Source organism: Erpetoichthys calabaricus, chromosome 12, assembly GCF_900747795.2.
Source record: "Erpetoichthys calabaricus chromosome 12, fErpCal1.3, whole genome shotgun sequence".
Lineage (NCBI taxonomy): Eukaryota > Metazoa > Chordata > Cladistia > Polypteriformes > Polypteridae > Erpetoichthys > Erpetoichthys calabaricus.
This window is the reverse complement of record NC_041405.2, coordinates 2,305,871-2,331,363: the sequence shown is the minus strand read 5'-3', so window position 1 is coordinate 2,331,363 and position 25,493 is coordinate 2,305,871. Positions and strand designations below refer to the sequence as shown.

Below are 25,493 nucleotides of genomic sequence, written 5' to 3'. Positions count from 1 at the left end.
GAGCAGAGAGCTGAGGAGACTTCGTGCCAGCAAAGCAGCGGGTTCAGATGGAGTATCGCCACAACTGCTGAAGGTCTGTGCATCGGAGCTGGGGGGTCCTCTACAGCGCATCTTCAACCTGAGCCTGGAACAGGGGAGAGTCCCGAGGCTTTGGAAAACATCTTGCATCACCTCAGTCCCAAAGGTATCACGTCCTAGTGAGCTGAATGACTTTCGGCCTGTTGCTCTGACATCACATGTGATGAAGACCATGGAGCGGCTGCTGCTTCACCACCTTAGGCCACAGGTTCAACACACCCTTGACCCTCTGCAGTTTGCATATCAGGAGAAGGTGGGAGCGGTGGATGCCATCATCTATATGCTACACTGATCCCTCTCTCACTTGGACAGAGGCAGTGGTGCTGTAAGAATTATGTTTCTACACTTCTCTAGCGCCTTCAACACAATCCAACCTCTGCTCCTTAGGGACAAGCTGACAGAGATGGGAGTAGATTCATACCTAGTGGCATGGATCGTGGACTATCTTAAAGACAGACCTCAGTATGTGCGTCTTGGGAACTGCACGTCTGACATTGTGGTCAGCAACACAGGAGCGCCACAAGGGACTGTACTTTCTCCGATCCTGTTCAGCCTATATACATCGGACTTCCAATACACCTCGGAGTCCTTCCATGTGCAAAAGTTCACTGATGACACTGCTATCGTGGGCTGCATCAGGAATGGGCTGGAGGAGGAGTATAGGGACCTAATCAATGACTTTGTTAAATGGTGCGACTCAAACCACCTACAACTGAACACCAGCAAAACCTAGGAGCTGGTGGTGGATTTTAGGAGGACCAGGCCACTCATGGACCCCGTGATCATCAGAGGTGACTGTGTGCAGAGGGTGCAGACCTATAAATACCTGGGAGTGCAGCTGGATGATAAACTAGACTGGACTGCCAATACTGATGCTCTGTGCAAGAAAGGACAGAGCCGACTATACTTCCTTAGAAGGCTGGCGTCTTTCAACATCTGCAATAAGATGCCGCAGATGTTCTATCAGACAGTTGTGGCGAGCGCCCTCTTCTACGCGGTGGGGTGCTGGGGAGGCAGCATTAAGAAGAAAGATGCCTCACGTCTGGACAAACTGGTGAGGAAGGTAGGCTCTATTGTTGGCATGGAGCTGGACAGTTTAACATCTGTGGCAGAGCGAAGGGCGCTCAGCAGGCTCCTATCAATTATGGAGAATCCACTGCATCCACTAAATAGTATCATCTCCAGACAGAAGAGCAGCTTCAGCGACAGACTGCTGTCACTGTCCTGCTCCACTGACAGATTGAGGAGATCGTTCCTCCCCCAAACTATGCGACTCTTCAATTCCACCCGGGGGGGTAAACGTTAACATTTAACATTATACAAAGTTATTGTCTGTTTTTCACCTGTATTATTATCAATCTTTAATTTAATATTATTTATTGTATCAGTATGCTGCTGCTGGAGAATGTGAATTTCCCATTGGGATTAATAAAGTATCTATCTATCTATCTATCTATCTATCTATCTATCTATCTATCTATCTATCTATCTATCTATCTATCTATCTATCTATCTATCTATCTATCTATCTATCTATCTATCTATCTATCTATCTATCTATCTATCTATTAAATGTGACAAAGTACACATTCATGAGTGGAGAAGTGCCAGTTTTATATACAGTGCATCTCCACATGACAGCAATCAGGTGAACCATTTTTTTCAGGTACTCTGCAGGGCTTTAGATTTTTTTCCCACATACTTTAATTAAAGTTGTGCATTAGCTAAACTATTTTATCATTTGTTTAATTATGTATTATTCTCTATATTTACTCATCAAAATAAAGTCTGCAAATGTCACAATTGTTGTGCTTGCTCATCCTACACAGGTGACTGCTTTTCCACACACGTTACAGCTGATTAGTTGTTCCTCTCTGTATGTGTGCTCATATCATTTTTATTTTTGTCTGTCTTTTTAACATGTAATCTACACAGATATGAATATTGATTCCGAGGTGGCTCTTTACTGGGGTAAGTTGTTCCCTATAGATCCATTGTTTGACAAAAAGCATTTAATTCTAGGAAATATACTTTGAATAACAAGTTGGTTGCTTACTCTTTAAAAATGTTCCTGATGTGTGGACAAGACATAAGTATTTAGTGTGTAGTAGGCTACCGAGCACAGTACGACAGATCAAGAAAAATGGAACGTAATCTCTGTGATTTTATGTATTGAGAGTCCCTTAAAAATCAGGAATCCTTTGGGACTGCAAAGACTTAGATGGTGTGGGGGACAAAGGATTGGAATTAATAGTTTGTCCAGAAAAGCATTGCTGGTTTCTTCAGCAGCTTGATCCACTACTGTCTTCTTTGGCTGCCCCTCTATGCTGCATGTGACTGACTAGGCATCCTAAGAGTCATGTTAGGCCCCGGCAAAGAGCTCCTTCATAAGTGCTCTGTCCACATTCTTTGTGCTTCCTTTTGTTGGCAAAACTGAAAGTGGTATATGCCAAACTGGTTTCAATGCCAAGCTACAACAGAGTGACTCATTCTGTGTCACCTTATCAAGATATTGTAATGTGAAGTCACTTGCTGGTCTTTGTGTGAGGACTGAGAGGAGACGTGGCAAACTCACCTACCAGGGGCTAACGTGCTCCAAGCAAGATATCACAAGTTGGAAAAATTCCCTGAGCACATAAAACCAGTATTAGTTTGGGTTTGGGAGTTGGGCACCCCAAAGTAACCACTATATAAAAAGAGAATAAAGAAAGGAATGTTGTTTCAGACTGATGCTGGACAGGTTACAAAGGTCAAAAAGCCACATGGTGGTTGATACCGTGTACAAATTAGTTCAGTTTTTAAAGGTGTGTAAGTGTTTTTTTTTTTTTTAGAGCCTTTTAACTTTAAATGTCAATTTATCAGAGTTTACACTAACATGGTGGTTGAGTATGTAAACGTTTTAAAAATCAATTCTTTTTATTTACATTTGTGTTCTGTTTTATGACCAGGCAGCATTCTGTTTGTGACAAACATTAAAGACCAATACACTTGGAGAAGCTTTGCAAACTGTGAATCCTCTGGTTCTTATTTACACTGGTTGCTACAATGTTTGCAAAAAAGCATGAATGTGGAGAAATTAACACTGCCTCACTACAACTCCAGAGTTCTAGGATTAAATTCCAAGGCTGCTCTCTGTCTGTGTGCTGCTTGCATGTTCTACTTGTGTGTGATTTTTTTGTTTTTGGGTGCTGTTTTTTCATCCTAAAGATGTGCACATTACAGAAATCGGTGAGTTTAAATTGTCGCTGTGTTGGTGGACTGTAATGGGTTGACAGTGCATTTGTGTTTTTTTTTTTCATTTCACAAAATACTGCCTGGCCAGTCCAAGCTTGGTTGTGTTAAACAATATAACAAAATTAATAGGAAAAACTTAGACATTTGTCAGGCGACAGAGTAACTGCTTTTTTAACCTAGCAGTCCTCCAGGACATTAGGCATCCATTGGAGTCTAAAAGATATGCTGCAGTTTTTTTTATTTGACTTTCATACAAAGATTAATTTTTTTTTTTTTTATTTATTTTAGCAAATGCTTTATTTGGTTATAGGTTTAATCACAAGGATGACTGTCTGCATGGATGCTGTTGGGGGTTGTATGAAGGCAATATATCACAAATCCTAAAGCTGTGAAGTCATTCCCCCCTTACCACAGAGCAATGATTGGAAAAGCTCCTAGTGGTAAAAATTACTTAAAAAGTCCACCCCAACTGTGATTCAATTTTTATGTCATTATAGACTACTAAGGACACATTCAGACTAAAGTTAAAAACCTTACTTTCTATTTTGATCTAATATGATTTTTTAAGTGTTTAAATTATTATTTCAAGAGACTGAAATCCAATAAAAATGTGTGTGGACATTTATATAAAATTTTCAAAATTGTTTAATATTAATTAATCAAAGAGATGTGTAATATGTGACATGGAAAGTGCAGGAAAGGTTGAAAAATGGTGCTTCCCTGTTAATTGAAGAGGTGTGGATAGAAATATGGATTGACTCAATGCAGCTGACATGGAGCATACTGCAACATGGAGGCATGTGCAAGTGAGATCAGTTAAGCTGCTCCTCGTTAGCTGCACTAGGTGTTGGCTGTGGATGATGTCTGCACCAGGGGGGATAAAGTGAGTGGGTAATGAAAAGAGAGGAGGAAAAGGAAAAACACACACACACCCCAAGCAGACAAGTCTCGGTATACCTTTGGCAAGATTATAAGGGGCAGTGTACAATTCCCTTTGTTGGGACAAAATGTCAACCTTGCTACAGGCTTGCAGAGGCATGAGTGACAATGGAATCAGATTATATTAGAACAGTTCTAGACAAGAACAGTTATTTAGCCCAACAAGGCTTGCCATTCCTGTCCATTTGAATCCTCCAAAATAACATCAAGTTGAGTTTTGAACATCCCTAAAGTCCTCCTGTCTACCATACTATTTGGTCAGTTATTCTGCGTGTCTGTGGTTCCCTGTGTGAACAAAATCTTCCATACTCTGTGGGTACCAGTGGGAGGTGGGAAAGAGGGTTCCCTGTAGTTTGACCAGGGGAAGCAGTGAAGGTGCCAGAGGCATTGGCCAAGTTCACTGTGAAGGGCTTCTGGGCTGCTGATACAGAGCAGTGGAGATGGGACAATTCACTGGGTGAGGAACTGTGGTCACTGTGCCCACAGAAGTGGCAATGCAAGGATGCTGTTAGCGGGTCGAATGTAGTTATCAACAACCAACCACCTTAACAGGGAACATGGTGAAATTAAGAGATGTGGTCACGGTTTATGGAATGCATGTATATGTTTCCTTCTATGGAGGCTAAAGGTATAAGGGGAACATTTTTATAGATACTATCTAACATACAGTATTTGAACTAGTTTCATTTATGATACTGTTGGCGTTTATTGCTCTATGTCTGATTAACTTTTTTTTACTGAATATATTCTGTACTGTTGATTTAAATACACATGTACTTTGCACTTTTGGACAATTATAACCTGGTTATCTGTTCTTGCTCATTGTCACTGTGCCCAACCTTGGTTATGAAATACTAGGCTATCAAGAGGATTTGTTTTGGTGTCAGGTATATAATCCTGGATATTGACATGATTAACAGTTACAGGCTGACTGCCTGAGCTAAAAATACTTTTAGTGGAATTATCACTGCTGGATCTAAACCTTGTGGATATGAGAGAGAAGCCACTCTGCAACAGTGTCGTGGACAAAAAAGTAAATAAAAAAATAAAAATGCACCCTGGAATTGTGACAGTTCAGAAGAAACATAGCATATACAATATTTTGACAGGCTTTCTAAACTCTATTCATGCTGTTATTTTAAGCTGAATTAAAAAAAAATCATGGTACACAGTTGGAAAATTGTGAAGGACAGATTTGAGATGAAAGTTAGAATGTTTTTTCTTCATACAGAAAGAACTGTCAACAGAGAACCAAATGACCAAATAGTGTGGTGGACAGCAGGGCTTTAGGTTTCTTCAAAACTTGATTTGATCTTGTTTTGGACAAACTAGTTGAATAGGATGGACAAGAATGTTGGGTTGAATGACCTGATCTTGTCAAATTTTTTCTAATGTCCTAATAGATATTTCATTGAAGGTACATTCAATTATAGGAACTCAAGGTAAGACTACAGATAAAGAGAGTGGATCAATAAGATAGTCAATACGTTTGCTATTAGTGCTTGCTGAGATCAAGAATGATTAATTAAAGAAGGTAAAATAATAGCACTCTACACAGTCATCCCTGAGCTACATGTACAAAATAATTTGAACAGACAGAAAAGAAAAGTCTTTAACCCAACATTTTAATTGTGTTTTTTTAAATGGCCTACGTTCTTAAAAATCAAGGTGTCAGGGTAATGATGCCATAGGCGAGCCATTTTTTGATTCCCAAAAGTCTCATCTGCATAAAGATCTGTAACAGGCTACATACAGTAAATAATAATGACTGGATGGAAACAGATTTGTGAAATACAAAGGCTCCTGATTTCAAAACGAATCTCACTGCGTACACAGGCTAAGTCCAGTTTATCAAAATCTATTAGTGTCCAGTACATGTCCATACATTAAAGGTTTCACTTTTTTCCCTACATATTAGGAAGTTTTTCAGTCACACAAAAAAAACTCTGTTTACAAAGAACTCGTCCAGGAATGAAATGGTGCTTTGTCAAGTAATAGAGCTATGACACCAAACAGCATAAATAAAGAACCATTAAATGCCATTAAAGAACTAGGATTGTTAAGAGTTTACAACCACGTTTTCATCACGTGTTACTGCAATTAAAAAAGTTTAATTATATAACCCATCTGTAGGTATAACTATCACCTGCTTATGTTCAAAAGCAAAAAAACAGAAAGGAATAAGCAGGTTATTCAATTACAGACAATATTCTGTGTTCAAAATAGTTGTTTAGAAAAAGCATCTGTAATTATCCAATTATTGACTTGAAAATGAAAAAATAAATTGGAACAAAATGTTCAAAAGATACAAAGGTTAACTTCAAAATAAGTAACCAGATCAGAATCAACATGAATAATATAGGTTGGTCATAATGATACATAAAAGATTTTTCAGGGTAAACAAAACAAACAAAAAAAAAATAGAAATTAAAGAAAAAAATGAAACAAATATGTAATGATTTACATTTACATATAAACAAGCAATTAAATACATACACAATTAAATTATATTATATTATAAATTAGTGTTGACTTTTAAAGGAACGGAAACTTGAGTAGAATGTATCTGCATTGTGTAGTCTAAGATATGGTGATGCTCTTAGCAAAATCATTCAGTATTCAGAGTGCTAATGTGTTTTGAGAATGAAATCCTCTTCTTCAGGGGATTACTTGTTGTACACATTAACAAAACAAAGAACGAAAGAAAGAAATGAACAAAAGAAAAATGAAAAAAGGCCAATAGAAAGAAGACAGTGTCTATCGAGCAAAGTCTTGAAATCTGAGTTACAAAAAAGGGGATGCAACAAGTAATTAGTAAATATAAGTTACATTTTATTGACAGAATATAATTGCTATTGAAAAAAAAAATTCTACATCCATAAGTAGTTCTTAAAGGGTCAAGTTCTGATGAAGTCCAGACAACTTTACTGAAAAGGAAACTAAAGTGGGAGATTATTCCAGTTACATTGAGAAACTGAGCCGAATGAATAAGCAAAAACATTTAAGATTATGCAATGTATGACACTACAACTGGAACATCAGGACAGTCTTCTGAATAGCATATCTCACTGTAGTACAAGTTATCAACCCTGGCTTACTTCTACCGTATGTGGAATGTAATCAACCTTCAGGTAAGCTACTATTGCTAGTTGCCTCAGGTTACTTTAGTCCATGAGCTGTGGATCATTTGTGGTTGCTTTGAACTTTGTGCTGTGTATCACCTCTGATCACTTTGAATCTGTTAAGAGTTCATTGCATATCCAGCTGCATTATGTGTCTATCTTGAGAACCTGACTAAATCCTGGCTGGACCAGCAGACTTGGTCCTATAATTTGAAATAAGAATATCTGTGCAGTTACATTTCTTTTATATCTGATCTCAGAACACCTTATTGCTGTCTACTGCTGCTATTCTGAAGTCCTGAACACCACACAACATCATGACTAAATCAAAAGTGATTGGGTCCATCTACTAGACAAACAGTATGGACAGAATTCTTAGATTGCGGAAACCCTGCCTTCACCAAATAACCTGGTAAGTGCTGTCTGTCCCCAGTGCTGCCCAGTTACCATTATCAGATAAGTCCAATGACATCAGCTGACTTTCCATCCAGTATTTGACTTGCATAGAGCACGGTCAGGCCTCCAGATCTGTCATGGAGAGAAACCTCTTCAAAATTCTGAGCAGAGGTCAAACCCCAAGGGCTAATATATAATGAGCCCAACAGGGAGATGTACGACTCAGGCAGACATTTTGTTCAATATTGCATGTCATTGATCCCTTCTCCATTTTCTTTCCATTTCAGGTTGAGAGATCAGTTTACCACAATGTTACAGAAGACCACAATATCCAGTACACACTGCAATGGACCGTACAACTTTGCACTGCAAAATATGTAAAATATCATTTTAATAAACAAAAAGTTATGTGATCATAATCCTTGACACTGTAAAAACAAAAAAAAAATAAAAAGTTATATTAAGTAACAAACATACTCCGGATACTCCTTGTGTTGTCAATATAAATGTTCATTAAAAAGTATGCTTTCACATGAGATAAAGCTAAAAATATTTCAGATCAGTTCTGAAATGCTTAAAAAATGTAGATCAGTACAAATCTAGATAAAATCTATAATGTTCCTTATTTTTTCTAACGTATATACAATAATATGCTGCGGGTTTATTTAATTTCTCCTTTAAGCATTATTAATTTCATATTTCTTTCTTATAGTTCCTTTCACCATCACATTATAAGCAGTGGTAAAACAAAATAGAGTAATCAGACAGAATACAGTCAATAATTAAGATAAAAGGAGTAAATTGAGTGGCACAGTGAATCTCGCCTGGGATAGGTGGAGAGGGAGAGTATGTGTTTGTTACCGGTGAGGTTAGGTGTTACATGCAAAGGCTGATAACGCCTGACAATGTGATCAGCATGAAGCAGTCAGCTCTTCAGTGTGGATCTGAATTTGGACAAGACACATGGGGAGGGAGTTCCAGGGAACAGGTGCCAAGTTGAAGGAGCCTAAGAAAATGCCTTGAAAAATGGTTAGGTTATGGTGCACTGCAGATCAAGAACAAAGGATCATGGTGACACATCTTGACTGAGGCTGTGTAATGTACTGTAGCAGGTTTGTCACTTCAGCTGTCAACTGACAAAATATGACTGTACCCTTTCTGTCACCTGTCCTCTGCAAATGAAAGCTGATGTGACTGTTGTCAAGGGAAGCTAACTGTGAATTGTTGGCCCAGCATCTAACATTCAAGCAACTAAGGTTGCTCCTGTTGCCCAATGAAGACTTTTGAAGATGGGCTATATGGAAGCTGACTGGACCCATCAAGAATAAAAGATGCTAGACAGCACAACAGTCAATGTTGAAAAGGGGCTTAAGAATTCATGATGCCTTATTTGGAAGAAACCCAAGGTCATCTCAATTAAGTGCTGCTGTTCCCTATAGAAGCAGGAAAGGTGAAACAAAAATGAGAAAATGGGCCAATTGCCCCTGCTCACCTTCTATTGCAATAAAGCCAAAACAAAAACGGACACATGAGTAGGGATGGGTATCAAAAACTGGCATTAAACTGGTACCTGTTCCAGACTGGTTGGTAGCAAAATACCAATAAGCTTCTGTCAGGTGATCACATTTTAGTTGCATAGCTGCATGTTTACATTCTGTGCTCTCCAGTCATCATGACAGACAGGGTAAAGCACTCAAAAATGTGGGCTCACTTTAGTAAATGCAATGATAATGCAGCTAAATGTAATATATATAAAAAAGGTATTGCGTGAAAAGGCAGTAACACTAGCAACCTCATGAAACACTTTCAAGTACAACATTATATAAATGTGAAGCAGTGCAGCATGTTTGACAGCTTCAAGAAAGTGGCTGCAGAAACGTACTCAGTGCAGCCTCCCAGTTTCAAAGCTTCCCTTCATCAAGTGTTCTGTTGACGTTTCCTTGAGTTCTCTGGCTTTTGTGTCATGTATGCGTGAATTCCCTGATGTATAGAAGTTATGTAGCTCTGCCCTGTAATGGACTGATGGCTAGTGACCCCTTTTTATTTCCTCAGTACGATTACTTTCTTCCTATGTGTTCTATTCAGTTAGCCCCTGGACTAAAGACACTAGGTCACCTGAAGACCTGCCTTGAACATCAAATTTGCTTCCTCTTTAGGTCCTACTGCAGAACCACACAGTGGCACCTTCAAGGGTGGCAAAGGATGGAAAAAATGTTGCCGTGGACGCCATGCAAATAATTCTGGTCACCACGCTGGACACCCCCATTGGTCCCTACAACTTGCACCCAATTAAAAGTCTCATAAACTGACTGAGGTGAAACATCTGAGGCTTTGGGTGCAACTTTACTGGTTATATTTGTGTACATTTCTTTTGTCCAGAGTCTTTCCCCAGCTTCATTTCAGCAGTACTAAATGTTGGGCAGTGGACTTATTTGTGATGTTTTGAGACATGATTGTATAATAAAATTAGCCAAGTTTGACAAAGTGCAAATTCAGTGTCGAGTAATAAAGTGCCCTCTGTTTAGGGTACTGTTTACTGAGGATGTATGCAATCTGAGACTTAGCCTATAAATAACATCACCAATACATAACAGGCAATTCTCATTTCTTTTGTAAGAACATCTAATTAATGTTGAAAAAGACCTTGAAAAACACCAGAAAAGTGCTTGGAAAAATGGCCAAAAATGCTTTAATTTAGAAAGTGCACAAAAAGTCATTTAAAAGCATCACAAACACTAAACAAATGGCAGACATTGACCTGAGTGCACATCTCCATTTTTGTCAGGCTTGTTCAGTCCTAATAAGCATTTTTCTAGCATTTAGTGCCAGACCAGGGGCCTCATGTATAAATGGTGCGTACGCACAGAAATGTTGCGTACGAACCTTTCCACGCTCAAATCGCGATGTATAAAACCTAAACTTGGCGTAAAGCCACGCACATTTCCACAGTAACTAATACCTTGGCGTACGCAATTTCTCAGCTCGGTTTTGCAGACTGGCGGCACCCAGCGTCAAAGCAGTGCTACTGTTCCTGTGTGATCACTCTTTCTTGTATCCACATCCGAGCGGCGGCTTTATCAAATACACTGAAATTACCCGCATATCGTTCATAAATTTAATGCATCTGATTGCAATTAACCTGTAACAATATAATGGTCCACAGAATGGTCAAACTACTGTTCCTGTGTGCTCATCCTTTCTTTCTTAGCTCCACATTCCTGACGCGGCTTTATAAATACACTGAAATTAACTGCATATTGTTTATTAGTGTAATGCATCTGATTGTAATTAACATGTAGCAATATAATGGTCCAGGGAATAGCCATAGTATTCTAAATACCATAACTGCTATAGCGTTGTTACGCTCACTGCATCTTGTTCTTCTTTTTGCTGCTCCCGTTAAGGGTTGCCACTGCGGATCATCTTTTTCCATATTACTCTCACTGCACCACTCGGAGTATTTATATCACTGTATCTGAGTGTGAATCACAGCAGCAGACAATCGGAAAGAGAATTATCGGTATACAGTTTCAAGTACACACTACCTCAACCATGGCAAAAAGCGTCAGAGCCTTTCCTGTACGGACCTCGCGTTTCAGAAACAGTTTCATCCCAAGAACTCTAAACGCACTCAATCAGTCCATCAAGTGCTCCTTGTAGAACTGTTTGTACTTATAAGTACAATCACCTCACTGTAAACTTACACTACAGTTATAATATTGCACAACCTGCGCCACTTTATAAAGCGCGTATGATGACAATATCATTTTAAGATGAAATGCAGCAAAATATGTTGCTTATAGTATACAGATAAAACTTTAACTTCATTTAAATAATCTGTATTGTTAATAATTAAGTGAGGACACGGTGCCACAGCGTATAGCTAGTTCAAGGATAGCTCCTGCCTTGCGTTGTATTCTTGCTGGTGCTGACGCGACACTGGAAGGATAGACGAATAGAATAATTAAACATGTACTACGAAGATAATTCAATGTTCCTTAAAAGTTTTGAAGAATCGGCGTTCTAAGCTTACAAATGGTTTAACGTCTATTACAGAGCTGATTGTGTGGTGATTGGAGAAAGAAAAGTATGGACAGGAATTGGAGGTTAGTACGTTTGAAAGAGACAGTACTTCTGTAATAAATTATTTCATCGAAGGTCGCACATGGTGCAGCAAGCCTCTTGCGTGAGATATGAACAATCACTGCGCCACCGTGTTCCCATGTTTAATAACATGCTTTCATTCCTATCATCATGAAAATGATATCACGTATACATCTCAGTATTTTAATTATTCAGAGAGCTGTAATCTCTCGAATGTAATGCATTCTGTGTCCTGTCGGAGAAAGAGAAAGAACGGAAGCACGTAGTGATTCACACACATAGAGCACATAGAAGATCAAACACAGAACAAGCATTTAACGTGCTACTTGAGAAACTAGTAAAGTAAACGATTTTAAGATGAAGTTTATGATGTTACTTTAATGGCAAAATAAACTACGTGATTAAAGTGGAAATTTCGAGATTAAAGTTGACATTTCGTGCTTTTTTCCCACTGTGTGTCTATGTTTTTTATTTGTACCCTAATACGCTTTCATATGACACTCAGACGGTGGGCTACGACTCGCCTTTTCACAGCGACTTTGATATGTGATTTCTTTTTTATTTCGGGCACTGTGCGACTTTGTGAATTTGATCTTTCGAGTTTTTCCGACACTCTGTCACTCGATCAACTTTCTTTTGTTGATTATACCACTGTTTAAACCAACAAATAGTACGTTTTTCCTTTGCCTCCACTTGGTATTCGCTGAATTTCTTATATTTTCCCCTGTGCTTTTCCCATTGTCTTTTCACAGAAGGCTATTTATATTGATTTGCATATTCAAAGAGGCGTAATTCTGGGAGGAGTTGGGGTGGGACAGAAGGCACGTGCACGTGCGTTACTTTTCACGCAAATCGGGATTTATGTAGTGGAAGAACGTGAAAGTATGCGTGCGCACAGATTCCTGCATCTGGATTTTTCTGTGCGTACGCACAATCCCGCTTTTGTGCTTACGCCATGTTATAGTGTGAGTTCTACGCACGGCGTTATACATGAGGCCCCAGGGGCCTCATGTATAAACGGTGCGTACGCACAGAAATGTTGCGTACGAACCTTTCCACGCTCAAATCGCGATGTATAAAACCTAAACTTGGCGTAAAGCCACGCACATTTCCACGGTAACTCATTCCTTGGCGTACGCAATTTATCCGCCCGGTTTTGCAGACTGGCGGCACCCAGCACCAAAGCAGTGCTACTGTTCCTGTGTGGTTACCCTTTCTTAGACCCACATCCACGGCGGCGGCTTTATCAAATACACTGAAATTAACCGCATATCGTTCATAAATTTAATGCATCTGATTGTAATTAACCTGTAACAATATAATGGTCCACAGAATGGTCAAACTACTGTTCCTGTGTGCTCATCCTTTCTTTCTTAGCTCCACATTCCTGACGCGGCTTTATAAATACACTGAAATTAACTGCATATTGTTTATTAGTGTAATACATCTGATTGTAATTAACCTGCTGCAATATAATGGGCCAGGGAATAGCCATAGTATTCCAAATACCAGAACTGCTTTAGCGTTGTTACGCTCACTGCATCTTGTTCTTCTTTTTGCTGTTCCCGTTAAGGGTTGCCACTGCGGATCATTTTTTTCCATATTACTCTCACTGCACCACTCGGAGTATTTATATCACTGTATCTGAGTGTGAATCACAGCAACAGATGATCGGAAAGAGAATTATCGGTATACAGTTTCAAGTACACACTACCTCAACCATGGCAAAAAGCGTCAAACCCTTTCCTGTACGGACCTCGCGTTTCAGAAACAGTTTCATCCCAAGAACTATAAACGCACTCAATCACCTCACTGTAAACTTGCACTACAGTTATAATATTGCACAACCTGCGCTACTTTATAAAGCGCGTATGATGACAATATCATTTTTAAGATGAAATGCAGCAAAATATGTTGCTTATAGTATACAGATAAGTGGTGCTGACGCGACACTGGAAGGATAGACGAATAGAATAATTAAACATGTACTACGAAGATATTTCAATGTTCCTTAAAAGTTTTGAAGAATCGGCGTTCTAAGCTTACAAATGGCTTCACGTCTATTACAGAGCTGATTGTGTGGCGATTGGAGAAAGAAAAGTATGGACAGGAATTGGAGGTTAGTACGTTTGAAAGAGACAGTACTTCTGTAATAAATTATTTCATCGAAGGTCACACGTGGTGCAGCAAGCCTCTTGCGTGAGATATGAACAATCACTGCGCCACCGTGTTCCCATGTTTAATAACATGCTTTCATTCCTATCATCATGAAAATGATATCACGTATACATCTCAGTATTTTAATTATTCAGAGAGCTGTAATATCTCGAATGTAATGCATTCTGTGTCCTGTCGGAGAAAGAGAAAGAACGGAAGCACGTAGTGATTCACACACATAGAGCACATAGAAGATCAAACACAGAAAAAAGCATTTAACATGCTACTTGAGAAACTACGGTAGTAAAATAAACGATTTTAAGAAATTTCGAGATTAAAGTTGACATTTCGTGCTTTTTTCCCACTGTGTGCCTATGTTTTTTGTTTGTTCCCTAATACGCTTTCATATGACACTCAGACGGTGGGCTACAACTCGCCTTTTCACAGCGACTTTGATATGTGATTTCTTTTTTATTTCGGGCACTGTGCGACTTTGTGAATTTGATTATATCACTGTTTAAACCAACAAATAGTACGTTTTTCCTTTGCCTCCACTTGGTATTCGCTGAAATTCTTATATTTTCCTCTGTGCTTTTCACATTGTCTTTTCTCAGAAGGCTATTTATATTGATTTGCATATTCAAAGAGGCGTAATTCTGGGAGGAGTTGGGGCGGGACAGAAGGCACGTGCACGTGCGTTACTTTTCACGCAAATCGGGATTTATGTAGTGGAAGAACGTGAAAGTATGCGTGCGCACAGATTCCTGCATCTGGATTTTTCTGTGCGTACGCACAATCCCGCTTTTGTGCTTACGCCATGTTATAGTGTGAGTTCTACGCACGGCGTTATACATGAGGCCCCAGAACTGTCCTAAACTGCTTGAAAGGTTATTTCCCATTACTTTTAATGACATTATTCACACTTCACACCTAAGGCCCTATTAACACCTGAGTGTTGTAAATTTACAGTTCTGTGTAGGTAATATGGAAATATAAATGGTTTAGAATTTTTTTTTTTATTTTATACAGGAATGGGATATGATACAATACTACATATATTTATTTTTGATAGTGATCATTGGATAGTATAGAACAGACTGACGTTGACAATAGGGATCTGTAATCAGGATAAAGCAAAATCTATACATTTAATGAAGTAGCATAATGAGATTCACCATCAGCCTAATATCCTTGAATTTGGAATTTATGTTGATTTCTTAGTTCAGAGCAGGGTATTAAGGTTTCACATTCTTGCAGTGTCAAAGAACCGAGTGCATTTTGACCAATAATTTGGCCTTAGAACTCCACAGGATTTTTTCCTCCAGCATCCCACTAATTGGAGGTTTTTAATTTGCACCCTGCCCCCCACAAGTCCTCTGACTATAGTTTGAAATTAGAATGTACATTAAACTAATTAATTAAAAAATGAAAAATTGTTACTTCATATCATTTTAACAACATTTTAAGCTGCTTTCATACAAGGAAAATATTCTAGGGAACAAAAATATTGTATTAGTCAAAACACGCCAATGCACACGTTACAGCGTATACATTTAGTGAATTTAGGGCAGCCTCAGGACCGAAGTTAGTTTTGAGGTTTTGTGGTTTAGCCCACCCACGCTTCAAAATGTGGCATGAGGGTGACTGATGATGGTTATGGTTTCCAGTAGCCCCAAACTACCAGCTTCTTATAATCCTGAACTAGGTTTAGTAAGTTCAGGAAATGTATGGATGGATGGAGGGAGGAATGTGGGACAGTATTCTGTCAGACTTCAGTAAAACTAACTAATGATGGAATCAACTTGGAGGAAACCCACTGCAATGATCTGTTAAAAAGGATGATTTTTATATGCTAATCAGCATAACCAGTTAAAGATGGCCTGAACTGTTGTATTTGTTTTTTTCTGGTTCTGTTCCACATTGTGCCCCATGTGGAAGATGACCCGGACACAGACAGGCAGACACGTTCAAATCACCCCACACACGTTTATTTACAGCATCCATATTTACAATAAAGTGCACACAAGTCCGAAGTCCCCAAAAGTCCTGGCCACCATCAAATGCCTTTCCTTCTTCAGGCCGCCTGCTTGCCTCTTCCCAGACCTTGTCCTTCTTCCACCCGACTCAAGTCTCTGAATGAAGGGAGGCGGCCCCTTTTATCATCATCCGGATGTGCTCCAGGTGCCTCCCGACAATCTTCCACCGGCACTCCCCAGTGTGGCTGAAGTGCCAGCTGCTCACCCGGAAACACTCCGGGTGTCCCCGATCCTCTTCCCCCCAGCACTTCCGGGTGTGACGGAAGTGCTGAGGTCCAGGGCTCCATAGGCATCTGGGCACTCCCTGGCAGTGACCATGGGCCCCTACAGGGTTGAGCTTCAACGCTCTGTACCCATGGTCCCCACAGCCACCAGGGCGGTCGCCCCCACGTGGTCTGAGGGAGGCGTAAGCCCACCTCCGGTCCTCCGGGGCATCCCCAGCCACCTGCAACACCTAGTATGCCAGTTCTTTGAACAGATCTGGAGAGTGAATAGTTTATGTGATGTGTGAATTAGATCCTACACAATACTGGTGAGTTTGCAGATGCAGCGTGTACTATACATGTCCGTGATGGAGGAAAGAGAGACTCCAATGATCTTTTCAGCTGTCCTCACTGTCCATTGCAGGGTCTTGCAATCCATGATGGTGCAATTCACAAACCAGACAGTGATGCAGCTGCATAGGATGTTCTCAATAGTCCCTCTGTAGAAGGTGTTGAGCATAGGTGGTGGGAGATTGGCTTTCCTCTGATTTCACTGGAAGTAAAGACACTGCTGGCTTTCTTGCCTATGGAGCTGGTGTTGACAGACCAGGAAACCTCAAGTATAAATGGTGTGTATGCACAAAAATGTTGTGCACTCCCGTTTCCATGCTCACTTCAAGATGTATAAAAACTAAACTTGGAGTAAAGCCGCACACATGTTCCTGGCAGCCCATCACCTTACATACACACTTTTCTGCTCGATTTGTAAACTGGCAGCACCCAGTGTCAAAGCAGTGCTACTGTTTCTGTGATCTGCTTTAATTTTTAGATTCACATCTATGATGCAGGTTTTATCAAATACAGCAAAATTAATTGCATATCGTTTACAAACGTAATTCACTTGATTGTAACAATATAATGGTGCACGGAATGGCTAAACTATTCCATTCACAACAGTTGCTTTAACATTGCTGGAAGACATTGAAAATGGAAGAATTAGAAGATAGAGCATATTTATAGATGACGACGACTTGCTTCCAAGTTGATTTCAATTTTCCAGAGCTCTGCTCTTGGCACTGTGTGCTGAACTGGCACTGGATTTATAAAGGCAGATTTTGAGGAATTGTGCTCTACCTGCTCCTTTGCAAGTTCTGTCCACTCTTGGGTCTTTAGCCACAGGAGCCTTTCAATGTGAACTTGCTGACTGATCAGATATTTCACAAACATCACTGAGTCATGCCATACCAGCTGTATAAGATGGTATTATCCGCTTGTCATCCAGATAGATAAGATGTGGTTGAACTGGAAAACATGAAACAGCAATTCTAAGCAATGTCCGTTTTCTCAAATGTAATTGGAGCAGTCAACTGCACACACATTGCTATTAAAATGGTGCTGGACAAGTTACATCAGCCAGGGACCAACCACCAAAAGAATGAGCTGGCATTACATTATATATAGCTGGAGAACCTATAAAAATGGCAGCTCTGCAAAGTTGCTGGTACTTTTTCCAACTAGTGTGGCAAAAGTCAAGCAGTCCTTTTAAAGATAGACAGTCACCTCGAAGAGCCAGGTAAAGAGCAGAGAATTGATCCGTTGTGTTGCTTGGTGCCGACGCTACTCTATAAAGGCACCTTCAGAGAATGAATCTGGTTATGTAAATAGAAATCATTTTCAATCTATTAGTGTGCACCTCTATAGTCCACAAAAAGTGTGCCGCATTGTGTAATCATGTAGCGTGTTGCATAATGTGGGGCACAAAGGTGGCTTGCCCGTACCTGAAGTGATGCATTATGATGAACCTGACCCTGACCCACCAAATGATCAGCCAAATCAGACAGCGTTACAACTTCATTTGAATGTAAAAGCAGGTAATCAGATGCAGCATTTATTTTTTAACCAATTCATTTAATTTGTGATCAATATCACATAGTACAGCCCTTATATTCCTTAGTTCATTAGCCACATCACTCATACCAGCCACTATTGGATTTTGTGACTCCAGAGCAGCTGTCTGCACACAGTCAGATGGTCGCCCAGTGCTTTTTGAGGCAGAGGTGTTTGAGTAGACAGTGCCCGAAGATGTGCTCAGCACAGCAGCACCATCACTGCCTGACTATCTCATGGGGTTCAACTTTGTAATATTGTCTTAAACAGAATTAACAGACAGTGGGCTGTGACTCGCTTTTCATGCTGACTTTGATATCTGACCACTACCTTTTTATTTCAGACACTGTGCGACTTTCTGAACTAGAACTTCCAAGTGTTTCCACCATGCTTTTGTTGCTTATACTATTGAGTAAGTCAACAAATAGTATGTTCTCTTTGCCTCCATTTGGAATTCGCTAAAAATTCTTCTTTTTTCATGTGCCTTTTCCATTGTCTTTTAACCAAACCCTGAACTGAAGGTGATATTTATATTGATTTGCATATTAAAATATGCAAATTTCTTGTAGGAGTCTGGGTGGTGCAGCAGGCGTGGGAACGAGCGTTACATTTCACGCTGACCAGGATTTATGGAGATTGGAAGTGTGTAGAAGCTGGCTTATGCACAGTTTTGTGCATCTGATTTTTTTTGTGCGTACGTACATTTCCACTTTTGTCCATACACCATGTTTTAGTGTGAATTCTATGCACAGTGTTATACATGAGGCTCCTGGTGAAGTTCTCCACCAGGTGAACACCAAGGAATTTGATGCTCTTGACGATCTCCACACTTGAGCTTTCAATGTGCAGTGGATAGTGGTCGCTTCTAGATTATTAGCTTTATTAGCTAAATGGGTGCAGCCATGCCCCTCACATACGTCTCATTGGTGGCCACATCTGCATGTTGGAGTAAGGGGTGCCTCTAAAAGATTTTTAGTGGAGTGGCCAGATAGAGCCAGTGACTATCATGGGGTGGTACAATATTTATTCATTTAATAATAGAGTTATTAGGATTGTGCAATAGGATTATTATGTTGTGGAAGACAAGGAGCTGCATTAGACAGTTATCAAACAGTTCTTTATTTTACATCGACAGACTCCAGTCATATCAGATGATAGATCTTGAGTAAAAATCTCTGGTATGCTTTGATCCAATTTAAGGAACTGAAATTTCTCTGCCTTTAATTCACCCTCCTCATGACACAATAAACAAAGCAGAAAATGTACAATTCCAAAATTTCTATTGGTCAGACTAATGATTAATTTTCCTGGGACTGGTTGTTAAAGGCTGATTAACTCCTGGCATGAATTGCTTACCTACTGTATAAAATAGCAAAGCTAGCCTTGTCACTTTAACATATATGTTGGTCTTAACCTGTAACCTCAAACAAAGTCCTGTCTTCAGATAACCGCTGACTTATGTTATAGTAGCTTCAAGATGAATTGAGCAATTCCTAATAAAAAACAAAGTCCTTATGCTGGAAAAAATAATAATAAAGTCCAATTCATGTAGGATTCATATCATTCAGTCACTCTCCAACCGGCTTTGTCCTAAACTGGGTTGCAGGGGTCTGTTGGAGCCCACCCTAGCAAGCATAGGGTATAAGGCAGGAACAAACCCTGGACAGTGTGCCAGTCAATTGCTGGGCACACGCACACACACACACACCAAGCCATGCTTTAATATTCACTTATTTGCATTTTCTGTGGATCTCCATGTCAGTCAGGTAGTCACCCATTCACAAATCAATAGGCCTGGGCACCATTATTATGTGTGTTTAAAACAGGTTCAACATAAGCTTATAATTACCGTTAGATACAGCTACCTCACTGGGCAGCATGTAATTTATGTAATGTAGCTAAACTTAGCTTAGCAGTTAAACAAAGTAATTGCCTAAAGTTACTGTGTTGGTTAAATTAGTGTTACATTACTTACTGTGTCTCTTGTGAAGCTGTACAGTAGTTAGCATCGTAAGTAGCACCAGTTCAAACAAAATCACTTCAGCACACCCGGCCTGACAGAAGAGCCATCCAGCATTTTCAGCAGCAGCACTTACAGCTCTGTGAAACTTGGGGTTTATTAAACAATCTGAGGACCCAAAAAAGATTGTCAGTACCGTACTGGGACCCAAGAAGAGAACTGTTATCATAATGACAGCAGAGCCATCCACAAACAAATAACAACAGCCCTATAAAAGTAATAATATTAAAAAAGTAAACATTTCTATTTCCACATCTGGGATTAATTAATAATTACTTGAATAGTAAAGTGTATTGTTAATAAAAGAATAATTCTCATTCAAAACTGAATAGGTTCCTGAGGTGTATCATTGCCAGTAACCCTAACTGCCCAGATTGCCAGTGCCAGCTGTGCAAAAACAACACAATAGTTCATGCTGGTTACATTTACAAAAAGTCAAATTTATTTTAGTCTACAGTCAGCCTTTGTTCTTACTTCAAACAAGATTTTAAAAGCTATCTGAGTTTATTGACACTCCCCAAAGTTCTTACAGAATTATCTGCTAAGTTAGCTTGTGACATTCTGTATTGTACCAGTCTTAAGGATTCCAAGTTGAATCTACCAGGTGGGAGTGCCTGTGCCTGCAGGCATCACAGTAAATCACAGTAAACACAAGTTAGTGTGATTAAAGTTACCCAAAAAAAACAAAAACAAAAACAAGAAAGAACATTCCCCTCCTCGAATCGCCACCTTATCGTGGTGGAGGGGTTTGCGTGTCCCAGTGATCTTAGGAGCTCTGTTGTCCGGGGCTTTATGCCCCCGGTAGGGCCACCCAAGGCAAACTGGTCCTAGGTGACTGTTGAGACAAAGTGCAGTTCAACAGACCTTCTATGATGAATAAAAAATTTGGACAGCGTTTTCCCTCGCCCGGACGCGGGTCACCGGGGCTCCCCTCTGGAGGTGGGGCTCGATGGCGAGCACCTGGTGGCCGGGCCTGCACCCATGGGGCTCGGCCGGGCACAGCCCGAAGAGGCAACGTGGGTCCCCCTTCCCATGGGCTCACCACCTATGGGAGGGGCCAAGGAGGTCGGGTGCAGTGTGAGTTGGGTGGTGGCCGAAGGCGGGGACCTTGGCGGTCCGATCCTCGGCTACAGAAACTGGCTCTTGGGATGTGGAATGTCACCTCTCTGAAGAGGAAGGAGCCTGAGCTAGTGCGTGAGGTTGAGAGGTTCCAGCTAGATATAGTCGGGCTCACCTCGACGCACAGCTTGGACTCTGGAACCAATCTCCTTGAGAGGGGCTGGACTCTCTACCACTCTGGAGTTGCCCCCGGTGAGAGGCACCGAGCGGGTGTGGGTATACTTATTGCCCCCTGACTTGGAGCCTGTTCATTGGGGTTTACCCCGGTGGACGAGAGGGTAGCCTCCCTCCGCCTTTGGGTGGGGGGACGGGTTCTAACTGTTGTTTGTGCGTATGCACCGAACAGCAGTTCAGAGTACCCACCCTTTTTGGAGTCCCTGGAGGGGGTGCTAGGAGGCATACCTTCTGGGGACTCCCTCGTTCTGCTAGGAGACTTCAATGCTCACGTGGGCAATGACAGTGAGACCTGGAAGGGTGTGATTGGGAGGAATGGCCCCCCCGATCTGAACCCGAGCGGTGTTTTGTTATTGGACTTCTGTGCTCGTCACTGATTGTCCGTAATGAACACCATGTTCAAGCATAGGGGTGTTCATATGTGCACTTGGCACCAGGACACCCTAGGCCTCAGTTCGAAGATCGACTTTGTGGTCGTGTCGTCGGACTTGCAGCCACATGCCTTGGACACTCGGGTGAAGAGTGGGGCGGAGCTATCAACTGATCACCACCTGGTGGTGAGTTGGCTTCGATGGTTGGGGAGGATGCCGGTCAGGCCTGGTAGGCCCAAATGTGTTGTGAGGGTCTGCTGGGAACGTCTGGCAGAGCCCCCTGTCAAAAGTAGCTTCAACTCCCTTCAACCACATTGAGTCCGAATGGGCCATGTTCCGTGCCCCTATTGTTGAGGCGGCTGACCGGAGCTGTGGCCGTAAGGTGGTCGGTGCCTGTCGTGGCAGCAATCCCCAAACCCGTTGGTGGACACCGGCGGTGAAGGATGCCGTCAAGCTGAAGAAGGAGTCCTACCGGTCCCTTTTCTCCTGTGGGACTCTGGAGGCAGCTAATAGGTACCAGCAGGCCAAGCGGAATGCAGCTTCAGTGGTTGCTGAGGCAAAAACTCGGGCATGGGAGGAGTTTGGGGAAGCCATGGAGAACGACTTTCGGAAGGCTTCGAGGAGATTCTGGTCCACCGTCCAGTGTCTCAGGAGGGGGAAGCAGTGCAGTGTCCACACTGTATATGGTGGGGATGGTGCACTGCTGACCGCAACTCTGGACGTTGTGGGTCGGTGGAGGGAGTACTTCGAAGACCTCCTCAATCCCACTAACATACCTTCCAATGAGGAAGCAGAGCCTGGGGACTCAGAAGTGGGCTCGCCCATCTCTGGGACTGAGGTCACCGAGGTGGTCAAAATACTTCTTGGTGGCAGGGCCCCGGGTGTAGATGAGATACGCCAGGAGTTCATCAAGGCTCTGGATGTTGTACGGTTGTCTTGGTTGACACGTCTCTGCAACATCGCATGGACATCAGGGACAGTGCCTCTGGATTGGCAGACTGGGGTGGTGGTCCCCCTCTTTAAGAAAGGGGACCGGAGGGTGTGTTCCAACTACAGAGGGATCACACTCCTCAGCCTCCCTGGAAAAGTCTATTCGGGGGTTCTGGAGAGGAGGGTCCGTCGGATAGTCGAGCCTCGGATTCAGGAGGAACAGTGTGGTTTTCGTCCTGGTCGCAGAACAGTGGACCAGCTCTACACCCTTAGCAGAGTCCTGGAGGGTGCATGGGAGTTTGCCCAACCAGTCTACATGTGTTCTGTGGACTTGGAAAAGGCGTTCGACCGTGTCCCTCGGGGAATCCTGTGGGGGGTGCTCCGAGAGTATTGGGTACCGGACCCCCTGATAAGGGCTGTTCGGTCCCTGTACAACCGGTGCCAGAGCTTGGTCCGCATTGCCGGCAGTAAGTCGAACCCGTTTCCAGTGAGAGTTGGACTCTGCCAGGGCTGCCCTTTGTCACTGATTCTGTTCATAACTTTTATGGACAGAATTTCTAGGTGCAGCCAGGGTGTTGAGGGGGTCCGGTTTGGTGGGCTCAGGATTGGGTCACTGCTTTTTGCAGATGATGTTGTCCTGTTTGCTTCATCAGGCCGTGATCTTCAGCTGTCTCTGGATCGGTTCGCAGCCAAGTGTGAAGCGGCTGGGATGAGAATCAGCACCTCCAAATCCGAGACCATGGTCCTCAGCCGGAAAAGGGTGGAGTGCCCTCTCAGGGTTGGTAGCGAGATCCTGCCTCAAGTGGAGAAGTTCAAGTATCTCGGGGTCTTGTTCACGAGTGAGGGAAGAATGGAGCATGAGATCGACAGGCGGATCGGTGCGGCATCCACAGTGATGAGGGTTCTGCATCGGTCTGTCGTGGTGAAAAAGGAGCTGAGCCGCAAGGCGAAGCTCTCAATTTACCAGTCGATCTATGTTCCTACCCTCACCTATGGTCATGAGCTATGGGTAGTGACCAAAAGAACGAGATCGCGAATATAAGCGGCTGAAATGAGTTTCCTCTGCAGGGTGTCTGGGCTCTCCATTAAAGATAGGGTGAGAAGCTGTTTCCTTAAGAGACATTAGCTCTCTGGAAATGTGTTCTTTTCAATTGCGGCGTTTTAATTAACCTGAATTTAAATAATTATAAATAAAAAGTATTATCTCCCTCCAGCATGCAAAATGATGGTTAAAAGATTTACTCAAGAAGTATAAGGATAATCTAGCTCTTTATTGACGGGTTCACGCGGCATTACAAACGGGAAGCTTATGACAGACATGTTAAACATGTGGGTATTTTGACCTATGGAGCCTGCCATCTTTCGTTGCCACGCTGAAAGGATTTTAGCCAGACGGAAGATATAAGCTTCTGCCCGGCCTCGGATGGAAGACATAATCTTAACCCCCGGCAGCTTCGAAGTGTTTGCCGTTGGACCATTCTTTATATTGACTTGCTTCATGTGCAGGCTCTTGCTCCGGATCCAAACAAGGGCAGGAGAGGACTCAAACCCCACCTTTAAAAATACAGAAATAGCACAATGCCTACATACAGTTTTCATTCTCCCAACAAGGAAAGAAGACGGTGTATTGACAGAAGACAAAAATATACTAGTCTGTCTTTAGGCTGACTATTCAAGTCTCCAGCTGTCTGTGGCCCCTCTAGTCCTGGGCTTGGCTCGGCAATTCTAAATTCTGATGCTGTGCCCTGTGTACCATATTTGGTCAGCCTGTATGAATGAGTTCATAACAGTGGGCACAGAGAACAGTGACATTAAACTTAATAATAAAACATATTATAACAGAAGCTCAGTCATCCGGGAGGGGCTCAGAGTAGAGCCGCTGCTCCTATGCATCGAGGAGAGGAGTCAGATGAGGTGGCTCGGGCATCTGATCAGGATGCCTCCTGGGTTTTCCGGGCACGTCCAACCGGGAGGAGGCCCCGGGGAAGACCCAGGACACGCTGGAGGGACTATGTCTCCCGGCTGGCCTGGGAACACCTTGGGATTCTCCCGTAAGAGCTAGAAGAAGTGGCCGGGGAGAGGGAAGTCTGGGCATTTCTGCTCAAGCTGCTGCCCCCGCGACCCGACCTCAGATAAGCCGAAGAGGATGGATGGATGGATGGACCTTCTGGATGTGCAGACTGAATGTTCATTACAAACACCATGTAGTTCTGCTTTACTGATTTGGAATTAACATCATAGGGAATATTGGCCATAGTTATGATAGAGGGGTGAACACTCTTGGGAAGTAAATTGGCCTTCATTTTAGTCATGAGGTACTCCAGTCTGGCAGAACAGTGGATCTCAATTGAGGCTTCATTCAGACTGCAGTTTAAAGTGTCTCTGTTCCATTTTGGAAGAACAACAACAACAACAACATTTATTTATATAGCACATTTTCATACAAAAAGTAGCTCAAAGTGCTTTACATAATGAAGAGAAGAAAAATAAAAATAAAAGACAAAATAAGAAATTAAAATAAGACATTAATTAACATAGAAAGGAGTAAGGTCCGATGGCCAGGGTGGACAGAAAAAACAAAAAAAAACTCCAGAAGGCTGGAGAAAAAAATAAAATCTGTAGGGGTTCCAGGCCACGAGACCGCCCAGTCCCCTTTGGGCATTCTACCTAACATAAATGAAATAGTCCTCTTTGTAGTTCGGGTTTTTCACGGAGTCACTTGA

General features: G+C 41.9%; 1 protein-coding gene and 1 long non-coding RNA gene across 2 annotated transcripts in view; one reads left to right on the top strand and one right to left on the bottom strand.

The window, feature by feature from the left end:
- The window catches only part of LOC114661678 (zinc finger protein 658B-like), a 278,339-nt gene that overhangs the window by 149,996 nt on the left and 102,850 nt on the right, over positions 1-25,493 (bottom strand). The window lies entirely within an intron of this gene.
- Positions 7,242-8,245, top strand: LOC114661689 (uncharacterized). Its single transcript, XR_003717890.2, has 2 exons — positions 7,242-7,785; positions 8,057-8,245. It is a non-coding gene; the product is annotated as an uncharacterized LOC114661689 (long non-coding RNA).